The sequence below is a fragment of the Hippopotamus amphibius genome, chromosome 5, assembly GCF_030028045.1.
Source record: "Hippopotamus amphibius kiboko isolate mHipAmp2 chromosome 5, mHipAmp2.hap2, whole genome shotgun sequence".
Taxonomy (NCBI): Eukaryota; Metazoa; Chordata; class Mammalia; order Artiodactyla; family Hippopotamidae; genus Hippopotamus; species Hippopotamus amphibius.
Genome location: NC_080190.1, coordinates 34,097,797 through 34,111,065, shown reverse-complemented (window position 1 = coordinate 34,111,065; position 13,269 = coordinate 34,097,797). Strand labels below are relative to the sequence as shown.

General features: G+C 36.6%; 1 pseudogene; it reads right to left on the bottom strand.

Moving 5' to 3' along the window:
* Positions 1–212: 212 nt before the first annotated feature.
* Positions 213–10,309, bottom strand: LOC130854193 (cytochrome P450 2C19-like; annotated as a pseudogene).
* Positions 10,310–13,269: the final 2,960 nt, after the last annotated feature.

Sequence of the window (13,269 nt, the reverse complement as noted above, 5' to 3'; positions counted from 1 at the left end):
TTTCAAATTGACCTGTAGATTTAATGTCACCCTGATAAAATCCCAGGAGAGTGCTTTGGGGAATTAACCAATACTAAAATTTATTTGCAACTGTAAACAGCTAAGAGTAGCCAAAACATCTTGAATAAGCAGAACAAATTTGGAAGACTTACACTGCCAGCTATCAAAGCTGTTATAAAACTTTATAGTCCAAACTGAGTACAATACAAAGTTCAGTAAGCTGCCAAACGTATGATTTTTGCCTTTCTCTCATCTTGTGTTGGTAGAAGATTGGAACAATACTGTGAATATGGGAGCTTCAAGACCACTAAGGTCAGTATGAGAGACATAAATTCTACCTTTGGGATGAGGTAGTTCCTGAATTTAACGTCACAGTTCACCGGATGCAGCAGCCTGGTAGGAAGTAAATCAGTGAATCCCTGGATCTCGTTCACCACAGCATCCATGTAGGGCATGCTGCCCCTGTCCTGCATGTAGAGGCTCCGGTGTCTGCCAATCACATGGTCAATCTCTTGGACTTCAGCTGATAAGACACAAATAAGATGTCACATTTGTCACAGCAATTTGGGAACACATTAAACATTATGAAGGTGTCCCAACATCATTATAAACATAAGTTACATGCCCAGAAGTTCACAATTAGAGAATTACTATAATATATATACATGTAACTCTCTTGCAAGGTAGGTATAGTTTCATTTGTGCATATTTTATATATTACCATACAGGATAATCAATACAAATAGAAATTATAAAAATTTTCAAAATGTGGTTATCACGTAATAAACTCAAGAAATTATTGCCATTGAACAAAGAAAAATAGCAAATATTAATTCTATATCAAAATAATATTTGATGTTTCAAAAATTAAATTCTACTAACAGATATATATGTGTGTCTGTTTCACGTGTTCACATACACACATGTATGTGTGTGCAAATTGCAATGATACCCTCTTCAACCTCCCATTCCCCAGATGCAGTCTCTGTGAATCATTCTAACAGTTTCTTCTAAAATGTATGTTCATATTTCTGAATACTGATTCTATTTCTATTTATTCATTTATCCAATTTTAGGCAACAATTAATGACTTCTTGGTATGAGAGATGAGAATTTACACCTCCATCTTCACTCCATACAAAATACACACAAACAGATACACACACACACACACACACACATACATTTCCCCTCACTCCACTTTTGCCTATGTATTTTGGTCATAATTTTTACCACACATTGTTTATACCTTTATAACCACATAAATATTATTCACTGGTAAGATAACTATGATTGTTTTTCATTTTTTGCATATTTTAAAAATTATTTAAAAATTTTTTATCTATATACATAGGGATGGCCAAAAAGTTCGTTCAGGTTTTTCCATAACATCTTACAGAAAAACCTGAATGAACTTCTTGGTCAACCCAATATATTTTTTGAAGTATAGTTGATTTACAATGTTGTGTTAATTTCTGCTGTATGAGAAAGTGATCAAATTATACATATATATACATTTTTTAAAGTATTCTTTTCCATCATGGTTTATCATAGGATATTGAATATAGTTCACTGTGCTATACAGTAGGACCTTGTTGTTTATTCATTCTATATATAAAAGTTTACATCTGCTTACCCCAATGTCCCACTCCATCCCTCCCCCACCCCCTCCCCCTTGGCAAACACCAGTTTGTTCTCTATGTCTGTGATTCTGTTTTTGTTTCATTAAAACTTATATTTGCACAATTTATATCAATTCCTAAATTTCTGGCTGCTTATTTAGAATTATTTCCAAATGTTCAGGTTTAAACTCCTAGCAATAATTTTCCAAATGCTCAACATCAGATTATCAATCACTGCTATTTTATTTTTCTTAACTTCTCACATACCTGCTTTATCTACTTACTACAACTTACACTGGTGCCAAGTACTCTCCCTGAAACTTCTACCCTCCTATACGAGGTTTTCTGATTCCTGGAACCCATGACTGTATTTGATAAGTGTCAAATATTTGGATAGAATATATCCTCTAGTATTTTTCTAAGAAAGTGAAAAGAGGATGTAAACTTTTTGGTAGACATGGAGATCTGAAAATATCCTTCTTCTAGTAACACATAAGATGGTAGTTGCTCTTGAGAATTCTGATACCATTCTAATTCCTAATCCATTATATAAATGATCTGATTTATCTCTGATTTATCTCTGAAAGTTTTTATGATTTTAACAACCCTGATGTTCTGAAATTCCATCACCCTATGTCTTGGGATGGATGTTTTTATTTTATTTACGCTGCTAGAGACTTGGAGAGAATTTTCTATTTGATGGTGGAATATGAAGCTCTTTGGCGCTATGCATTCTCTGAAGTGTATATCAGGTTGCTAATTTCAAGATGCCAGTTGGAGAAAAGAGTTGAGTCTCAGAATTCAAGGTGGACTCTCACATATCTCCTTTTTTCAGCTCTATGCTTCAGTCTTTCCCTCACTCTGCACAGTGTCACTGAGTACCGGGCTGCTGAGGTTCAGTTTCTCTAGAGAGTACACCTCTCTTTCCTGTGAGAACAAAAGAGCTACCTGCTCAAAGGAATTGTAGAGAGAAGCTGTACAATTGTACAATTCTGTACAAATTGTACAGGGAAGGCTCCTGTTTTCTACTTCGTTCTCCTTTATTTGACACTTGGTACTTCCAAATAGTGAGATATGTAGGGATTTTAGGGATACAAATTGGCTTTCCAATTTGTATTGATAAGTCTTCTGCTTCTGACATTTAGGTTACAGTTTCATCCTCTCTGTTAAATTAATGATCACCCTTCCTTCTCCTCTCTGTGTTTCAGAAATTTGTTGAAGACTTCTTGGGTATTTCCTGTACTCCTCTTCCCTGACTCTAAAGAGACATCCTTACTTGTAAGTAGTTTACAATCATTTTGATGAGATCCTGACACAAGAAAAGAAAATGTATGCTTTTAATCTGCTATACACAACTGGAACTCTTTTGAGGTAAATTGCTAAAATAAAATTGTTCATAAAAGATAAAATTTTTAACCCAAAGACAACTTCTTATTTTGGTAAACTGGTTTCCTGGAAACAGACTTCTGGAAAGAAAAAATCCTTTAGCACATCTTCTGCCTAAATAATAACATCTTTAATATGAATCTAACCTTCTAGAATACTTCTCAGACTATAGAAAAGTTCCCAGGCTATCTCACTACATTTCTAGAATCCCCATTTAAAGAAGAGTTTCCATCATCCCTAACCCAGCATTAGAACACTGCATTTTTCAGAATAAGGGAAGGTTTCTGCAAGACATAACTAGCACTGAAAGTGGCCTCTTCTTAAGAAAACCAATATGCAATCTTAGACCAATTCATGATGGCCATTGCCTGAAACAAATCACTTCCAAATGGAATCCAGACACTGCACCAAAGCATCTTTGTTTTCCTGTTACCCACACTGTCCTTCGCTTGTGCAAAGTTGTCTCATTTTTATCCCTTCATTAATTTTGGACAAATTAAAGCTGGTAGCACAATGAACAATGAAATTTCTCTAAGAGAAATGAGATGAAGGACAGTGTCTTGTCCAATTTCTATTCTGAAATTCACCCTGTTCTCCCTGTGTAGTCATACCTTTGAGAAGCCTTTTAAAAGTTCAATCTGAGATTCCTTATTAAAGTTCCAACACAGCCAATTTAAAAGAGCCTATGTGATCAACTAACCAGACTTATACAAACAAGTTAACCCTAATTTGCTAATATTTGGTAAAAATGAGGATAATTTTAGAGAAAAAAAATGTTTCAATAAATATTAAATTCTAGTTTTGTTCATTAGGTCAGTACTTGCTGCCTAAGACTCACTTCTCTAATAACATTTTGTTCCTATGTTACATTATCTTAAAGTTTAAATGAGTTATTAAAAAGATACTCTAAGCTTATTTCTGAAGCTAATCACAGCAATCTATCTTTGGATGCCCCATGATCTACATCGAGGAGGTCATATATGCTAAAAAAAAAAAAATCATATGAAGGACTGTCGTCAACCTGGATAAAAGGATCCTTATCAAGTATTCTTAAGCACCTCATGCACAATAAAACTAAAAAAATCTATTTCCCACTTAAGAACCACTCTTTATAGAACTCCTCTGACACAAAGACTAATCAAATTTAAAGGCCTTCCCAAGGACAGCATCCTTCACTTGCTCATTTTATATCTTCCATTTCTTCTAAAATGTTGCTTCTGCTTTTACTTCTGTGGCACAATCTAATCGATTCTCAGATCGGGGAGAATAACAAGATAGACAACTTTGATTTTATTTCTGATTCCCCTGCATTTCTCTGTCTCAGAATGCCATCAGGTCCAAAATAAAGAAATGAAAAATCTCCAAGCTAGTGCTTGAAGTCTATTCTTATCATACAGATCATTCTACAAGACACTCAGGATAATTTTCCCTAATACAGTCCGCCCTCCATATCTGCAGATACACCATTTTATACAGTATAAGGAACTTAAGCATCAGTTGGTTTTGGTATCTACACGGTCGAGGTGAGGAGGGGGATAGGTCCTGGAATCAATCCCCCACAGATACCGAGGGATGACTGCAATTATTCCATTCTCATTTTGGCTCATATTTCTTCCTGATCAAATCAAAATTTTCCATGCCAGCATTCACGCTTACAGATTACTTGATAAAAACCAGCCTCCAACTCTTTATCTATTCAAATTCATTTTCAGCTGCACTCAGTGAAGCTTTCCCTTTTCCATCCAGCTAATACCTTTGCCAATAAACACCTCTGAACTTCTGCATACACCATCCAAACCATCTGAAATTCCCTACCCTGTCCCTCACTGAAAATATTTCAAGACAATCTTCAGAACATGCAGGAAGCCCACCCTGGGCTTTCCTTCTTATTCTCCCTTATACTGAGTACGAATGATCATTGCCATCTTTGTTTCATGACTCAATATTTTATATTTTGTAACTTTTTATAATTGTACCCATTTTACTAGAGGTGTGCATTCTGTCCCTCCTCAAATGTATTCGGAGTACCTAAAGAACAAGGTCCATGTATTCTAGTTACTTGACAATTTAATTTTAAAATTTCCATAATGTGCAGATCCATACACACAATTAATACTTCAGATGTCGGTCGAAATTTCTTGTCTGACAATTTGAACATCCCTGGAAACTACTGAATTAATTAATAAACCACAGAAATGCACAAGCAATCAAACAGTTGAGCTGTCGTTAACATTCACCTGTTCCATTTTGATCAAGAAAAAAATCAGTGAAGACCTGAGGATTGTTAATGTCTAGGGATTCTTGATGTTATTTTATTTTCTCCAAAATATCTTTCTATATGAGCAAACATTTTAAGGAATTTGTTATGATTCCCTGGGAAATAATCTATGAAAGCAGGTAATTTATTGGAGATCTAAAAGAGAAAAAAAATCATTTATTAAATTTAAAAAATCTAATGAAGACACATATATCATATGCCAAGTCCTGATTAGAAACTATAATGCATAAGATATGGTATCTACCTTGAGGGGAGAATTTTTCACTGCGCATATATAGTAATTCTCTATGCTTATATAAAGATTTCAGGAAGAGAACTATGACCAGAGGATGGGAGATGATAATCATTTCCTATACTCATACAGCATTTAAAAAAAAAAAAACTTTTAGGTCAAATCTCTCATTTTTTTACCCCAATTTTTCCCTACAACCTGGAAATACAGACTGACGTGAATTACTATGATTCACGCTGGGTAGATGCGAACAGAGATTAAGGGAGTTTGGGCAACCTGATAAAGAGCACAGTTTGGTCTCTACTGTTTCTTACTTGCATCAAGCAACCTCACAAACAAAATTAGTCCTTTAGAATGGGGAGGGCCTTGAAAATATCATGAAATGCAATAAGTATTTTATGGATAACGTAACTGTGCACAGGAGCTGGAAAGTGGCTTCTAAGATAAAACGATGATCTTTTAGACGGAACCTAGGACACACCAACTCAGCATTGGGTAACACTGTGTTTGTTTAGGGTACATATCTTGTGAAACCCAATCATTTTGTCACTCCTAACCCAGTTACCTTGTCAACTAGTACTCCAACTCAGCACTAAACACCCCTACCCTGTTTAGAGTTCCCTAGCAGCGTCTGTGCCCCCAAATGTTGTCCCTCCTTGATGTCCCAAATTAGGATATTATTGTCAATGTGATGAGAAGGTTGTTAAAGGTGATTGCATGACACATCTTGTGGGCAAGGGAAGCCTTTGAATGAAGGTCTGGAGGCCCACTGAACGCTAATGTCATGCTTTGGGGCTGTCATCAAAATACTTTATGGAAACTGGGCTTTACGGTTAGAGGAAAAACCATTGGACAGGGAGCAAATGGACTTGAATTCCAGCTCTGTATTTGGGCATTCATTCTCTTGTCTGTACAATAAAAGGCTCAGCCATCTTTCCCAGGTATTCACTCCACAACACTGCACTCTGGGCTGGACTGGGGTGTTCATTCACTTCACAGCTCTGCCACGTAGGATTTTGGACTTGTCAGAGAAAAGAGCATAAATGGTGTCTCGGGAAGAAGGGATCTTGGTCTCACCTGGATCCATGGGGAGCTCAGAATATCAACATTTTCATTCAATAGTTTCAACAAGTTAAGAAAATTCTGATCTGTATACTCAAAATGATTCTGGAAAATAATGGAGCAGAGCATACTGCAGGGAACACAGCCCAGGATAAAAGTGGGATTGCAGGGTGAGGCTAAAGAATAGGAAAGATTTATAAAATAACATTAAAATACATATAGAAGTGTTTGTCTCTGAGATGACAGGGCAAAGTAATTTTAGAAATTTTAAAGTAATATCTACCTAGAAATTCCCTTAACAGGAAGAAATTCATCATGCATAAAATTAACATGTCACTGTTACCTGGAAATAGAGTCCATCATCTCTGATTAGTCCCCTAAATTTGATTTATTTGGACAGAACTTCCATCTTGTGGACCTCTGGGATATTATTCTATATACTCACCAACAGAATAATGTATTCTTTTTATTTTATTTTATTATTTTATTTTATTTTATTTGGACACATCACACAGTTTGTGGAATCTTTGTTTCCCGATCAGGGATTGAACCCCGGGCCCTCAGCAATGAAAGCACGAAGTCCTAACCACTGGACTGCCAGGAATTCTCCAGAATAATATATTTTAATAAATTTTAAAATCTGACCACCATTTTGGTAATTTCTATTATTTTATAGGTAAAAAAAAAGAGGACAGGTTTTCTTTTTGATGGGGATCTGTAAAATTAAATTGTAATTAAGTGATTAATAAATTTTATATGTAAAAAGCTTCCAAATTTACTTCCATAGACTTAATTAAAGGTGATTTGAATCACAAATGATGTGAAGAAATGATAGGGTATTAAATAATAGGAAACCTGTTGAATTATCTGTTTTCATGCCAAGTTCCTTTAAACATTCCAGCATTCTAAGTTTTCAAAGAAAGCTTATTTTAGCTAGGGAGGTCAAAGGTAATTTGGACTGCCTAGGGTGTGTGTATGTGAGAGAGAGAGAGAGAGAGATTCACTGGTAAAATCTGACTTGAAGTCTTTCCTCTCATTTCATTTGGAAGATAAACTTGAAAACAGGGTAATTTTGAATCCAAGCAAAAAATCAGAGTTATTGTGACAAGCGCTTCCTAGGTCAGTAGAGCTGAAAGTGGGAAGTTAATAATTGCCATAAAATTCTAAACCAAAATCCAATAAAGAGGGAAAAACATAAGCAAAACTGAAAACATAACCTGAAACTAACACAACATTGTAAATCAAGAATACTTCAATAAAAATTTTAAAAAAACTGTAAATAACCAATTAGAGTTAGGGATAAGGATTAATAATAGTTGAAATCTAGTTAATAAATCATAATACAACTTAGTTTTTGTGTATGTAGCAGAATTGTGCTATAGCATATACATTTGTGAGAATTTCACAAAGAAATGCCAACATAATTAAAACCATATATTAAATTATAAACTATATTCAACATCATTACTGGTGGGAACTATAGGCTAGGAGGTTGGAAGAAACCCTCAGACTTGTCGGTGAAGCTGAATGTACAGATATAGTCCAGTTAAGTGAAAGCACATGTCAGTTGATTCCACAACATAGAGGTGTTAAATGTTATTCCCACTAGGACCACTTGACAAGGATTCCCTAGTGAAATGTTCTAGAATAGGTAACCCCCAGTTATGCTATAAGAAAAACAGTGTTCTTTGTCTCTGAAAAAAATGAGACTCAAAGATGCAGATGCAGAGAATGGACTTGAGGACACAGGAGGGAGGGTGCGAAGGGGAAGCTGGGACAAAGTGAGAGAGTAGCATTGACATATACACACTACCAAATGTAAAACAGGTAGCTAGTGGGATGCTGCTGCATAACACAAGATCAACTCGATGACTGGTGATGACTTAGAGGCGTGAGATAGGGAGGGTGGGAGGGAGGCTCAAGAGGGAGGGGATATGGAGATATATGTATAAATACAGCTGATTCACTTTGTTGTACAGCAGAAACTGGCACAACAGTGTAAAGCAATTATACTCCAATAAAGAGCTTAAAAAACTAAACTAAAATAAAACCTACACAAAAGCTCCCTTGGCTCTCTCTGCTTCAAACCCTCCTCCTTTACAAGAGGGCTGACAGCCACCACCCATAAAAAGATGTGGCCACCCCTGAAGTGTTTCCCAAGATGTCACTGGAGAGACAGCAGTCTGTGAAGGTGAGAGTTACAGAGCACAGGACCACCCACCACTGCTTTTTCTCAACTCTTCCACAACACAGAGGGCTTCTTCTTGAGTGCAGTCCTCAATGCACCTCTTCCCCATCCCCAAATACTGCAGAGTCATAAGGGAGAAGTGCCAGCTCTCCTTCTATCTCTTTCCATTGCTGAACACTATGTCTACAGAGGGGAAAAGAAATTGGGAGGGAAGCCCTAGGGAAGGAGGAGTGAGCTGACGCTTGGCATGTTTGCAGACAGACCAAGCTCTGCTTCAAATTCCTGTTTTCCATCCTCCCCAGTCCCCGTTACCAACGCTGACTGTGCACACATGCACACCTACCATGTCCTTTATTAGCTTTCTTAATCAGTGGGAAACTGCCTCTTCCAGAAAACTCCTCTCCCAGGTCAATCAGGGCTTCCTTCACTGCCTCATATCCACACAGCACCACCGTGGGCTCCCAGCCCAAATACAGAGTGAACACAGGGCCACGGACTTCTGAGAGCTGGGAAAAATGATGCAAATGTTAGCAAAAGAAGTCACTATTTGGCCTCATATAGTGCATGACTCAGACTGATCTGTCTCATCTTTATTATATTTTTATTCTGCCATCATGGCATCAGGCATCAAACATTTCTGAATTTTATTCCTAAATATGGTGATTATTATCGCGGCCACATGTGGATGGCCTATGAGGTGCCATGCAACGACCTGGGCAATTAATGCATAGATTACATATAATCCTCCCATCAACACATTTAGCAAGACTATTTGCCCTGTTTTGCAAATAAAGAAACTGAAGTCATAGAATTACAAATTAATGACTTAAATGTTTGCCTTCTTCCAAAATGCCTTACTTCATTCTACTATCTGACAGTGACAAGTTGAAAAAAAAAAAAAAAGCAATGAAAACATTAAAATGCACAGAGAGTATTTTCTGTACAATGATCTATTTTAATAATTTGCCACCAGGGATACATTTTATTTCAAAATAAATATTAATTTCTTTATCCTTTGCAAGCTGCTGGAGGAGCATAAAACCTACTTACATTGCTTAAGGATTTGCTGATGATCTTAATATCTAACTATAGGATATTTCCAAGAATTGAGAGAGGAATAGAGCCATGTGGGAGCTTCCCCTTTCCAGAGCTCTGTTCCCAGAATGAAAGAAGCAAACAAGAGAGAAAGAGCACCAGGACCACAACTGGAACCACTGAAGCGTTCTCTTCTTACTTTAGGCAACTGTGAGCCTGAAAGCTAAAGCTTTTATTAGTTTCCTTACTAATTCAACATGTGCCTCTTTGACATAGAAAGTGACCAATCAATCAGCTAAATCAACTCTATATCTCTTCTGGGTGGACTTTTGGCCCACGGATAAAAATAAAAACAAAATGTTCTTTAGTCCTGCTCTTCTGTCCAATCCCCTATCCTTGAAATTCTGCCTTAGTTATTCTGGGATACGGCCCAGGAAGTGGTAATTAAAAACAAACAAACAAAAAACTTCACATGGTTTCCGGTGCAGCAGTATCACACACCTCATAGGGGGCAGAACTGAGATTAGAATTGAGATTTTGTGATGATAGCCCATCTTAGTGCATTATAGCTGACATCACAGCTGCCTCAAGAAAAATTTTAGAAAAACAAAACAAAACCTCCAAAGTATTAATTACTCTGAACTTACACCCTACTGATTCTATTCACAAAATAACAGGCTTTGCATTAGGTAGATGTCCTTTATTTGACTCCAAGTTTAAAAAGACGATTGATTCTCCATTCTCCATCACTCTATCACTGCAAATGTGACACTTGCTCAGTGTAACTGAAGGATGGGCCAATCTCAGAGAATTTAGAGGGCAGGCCTTGAGAAACTATGGCTTACCCCACCTCTCAGTGATTTTTTTTTTTTGGCCTCCAATTGTCAGAAATAACGGAATGAAGTATGCATATGGAGACTGTAGACAGAGCAACAGATGTGCATTCAGTGCAGGATGGGACGCAGGGACTTCATTAAGCAGATGTAAAGCACAGAACCACCACAACAGGCAGACCTGAACAGGAGATGACAGTTAGTGGTCATGAAGATCCAAACATCACTGGAATGATATACATTAGAATATAACTAAAGGTAATTCATGTACAAAGGCATATTCTGTAATTTGTCTGAACAAATACTTCACTGTGTTTGCTCTAAATTGATTACTGCAGTTATTTCTAAGCTCTTGCAGGAAGGAAGAAGTTAATATTTGTCGACTCCAGTTACAAAATGTTTTAGTCCTCATGTTTACAGGGAGACTGACAGAGAATTCTTCACACCCATCATAACCCTTTTGGTTCTCTAAACTAGCTTAGCATAAGGTAAAGTCCTATTTGAATGATGGGTTGGAGTTTCAGCACCTTGGCCAAGGACACGGAGACTGCTGGTGGTAGCACTCAGGCCTCACATCTCTAGTCCTGTAGGCTACCGCCAAACTAAACGCTGAGTTCAAGGAAGCGCCCCAAGATTTACTGAGTGTGTACCATGATTCAGCATTCTGTGATTACCCTCAGAAGTGGTCTTAAAGACAAACAGTAAGTTAGTTAATAACTACACCAAATGTTGATTAAAATGGGGTTCAAAAAAAGTTTACTTTTGTGACCTTTAGTACTTGAGTCCAAGTGTCTGTGAACCCTTTATCTAGGACTAACAAATGCCGTAATTTACCACTTGAGTGACATAGACCTAAACTCTAAGCGAAATTCACTAGCTTAGTTTAGATAAAATAAGCTCAGTTGCTCTTTTTATTCTTTTTACTCCCTGAGAGATGGGTATCTCTGCCTTGCTAATCCTTCCTTCTGCTGAGGCGCCTATGTAGCCTTCTCTATAATAGAGAGAAAAAAATCATAGATAACTTATAGAAGAAATCTGTGAGGTCAGCTAGTCTAGCCTTTATTTTTAGGAATGAGCAATTTGAGCAATTTGTACTCAGTCAAGTGAAGTGTCACCAATGCATCTATTCAAGACCTTGTCTTAGAATCCAGGTTTCCCCATTCCCTGTTCGGTGACTTCTCACACTGAAGAGATTTCCATTGCCAACTAAGTGGATGGACAGGAGAGCATTGGTGTGAAACCCTCCACAGTTACAGAATAATGTGAACTTTGGCTTGGCTTGAGTTGTGGATTAGAGCTGAGTTCTTTTTGTTTTTGGTTTTTTTTTTTCTTTTTTTCTTTTTTTTTTAATTAAAGGACTGTTTTTTAGAGCAATTTTAGGTTCACAGCAAAATTAAGCAGAAATTACAGAGAGTTCCCACATACTCCTTCCCATACTCTCACACATTCTCTCCCACCATTTGTTTTTGTTTGTTTTGTTTTGTTTTGTTTTGTCACAATGTGCAGCATGCCAGATCTTAGTTCCCTGACCAGGGATGAAACCAGTGCCCCTTGCAGTGGAAGCATGGAGTCCTAACCACTGGACCACCAGGGAAGTCCTGAGAGGTACATTTGTTACAATTGATGAACCATTGTCAACACATCATTATTAACAAAAGCCCATAGTTTACATTACATAGTTTACATCACTCTTTGTATTCTATGTTCTTTGGGGTTTGAAATTATATATTGACATGTATCCACTATGATAGTATTATTCAGAATAATTTCACTGACTTAAAAATCATATATCTCTGTTGCTCTGCCCTCTTTCCCTCCCTCAAATGCTTGGCAACCACTGATATTTTTACTATTTTCATAGTTTTGCCTTTTCCTGAATGTTATATAGTTGGAATCACATGTTATAAAGTCTTTTCATATTGACTTCTTTCACTTAGTAAGATGCATTAAAAGTTCCTCCATGTCTTTTTATGACTTAGTAGCTCATTTCTTTTTAGCACTATATACTATTCCATTGTATGGCTATACCATGGTTTATTTATCTATAGACTTACTGAAGGATATCTTGGTCACTTCAAAGCTTTGTCCGTTATAGATGCAGTTGCAGTAAAAATTTATGTGCATGTTTCTGTGCAACATAAGATTTCAACTCATTCTGGTAATACCAAGGAGTGTGATTGCTGGGTCATACAGTAAAGCTATGTTTAGTTTTGTTTAAGAAGCTACCAAACTGTTTTTCAAATTGGCTGTACCATTTTGCATTCCCACCAGAAATGAATGAGAGTTCTTGTTTCACATCTTGCCAAAATTTGTTGTTGTCAGTGTTTTGAATTTTAACTATTCTAGAATTGTGTATCAATAGCCATTGTTGGTTTAATTTACAACTCCCTAATGATGTATGATATTGAACATCTTTTTATGTGCATATTTTCCATCTGCATATCTTCTTTGGCAAAGTGTCTGTCAGGCTTTTTGACCATTTTTCAATTGCGTTGTTCATTTTCTTATTGTTGAGTTTTAAAAGTTCTTTGTATATTTTGGATAACAATTCTTTATCTTATATGTTTTTTGCAAATATTTACTCTCAGTGTGTAGCTTCTCTTGACAGTATCTTTCACAGAGCAGAAATTTTT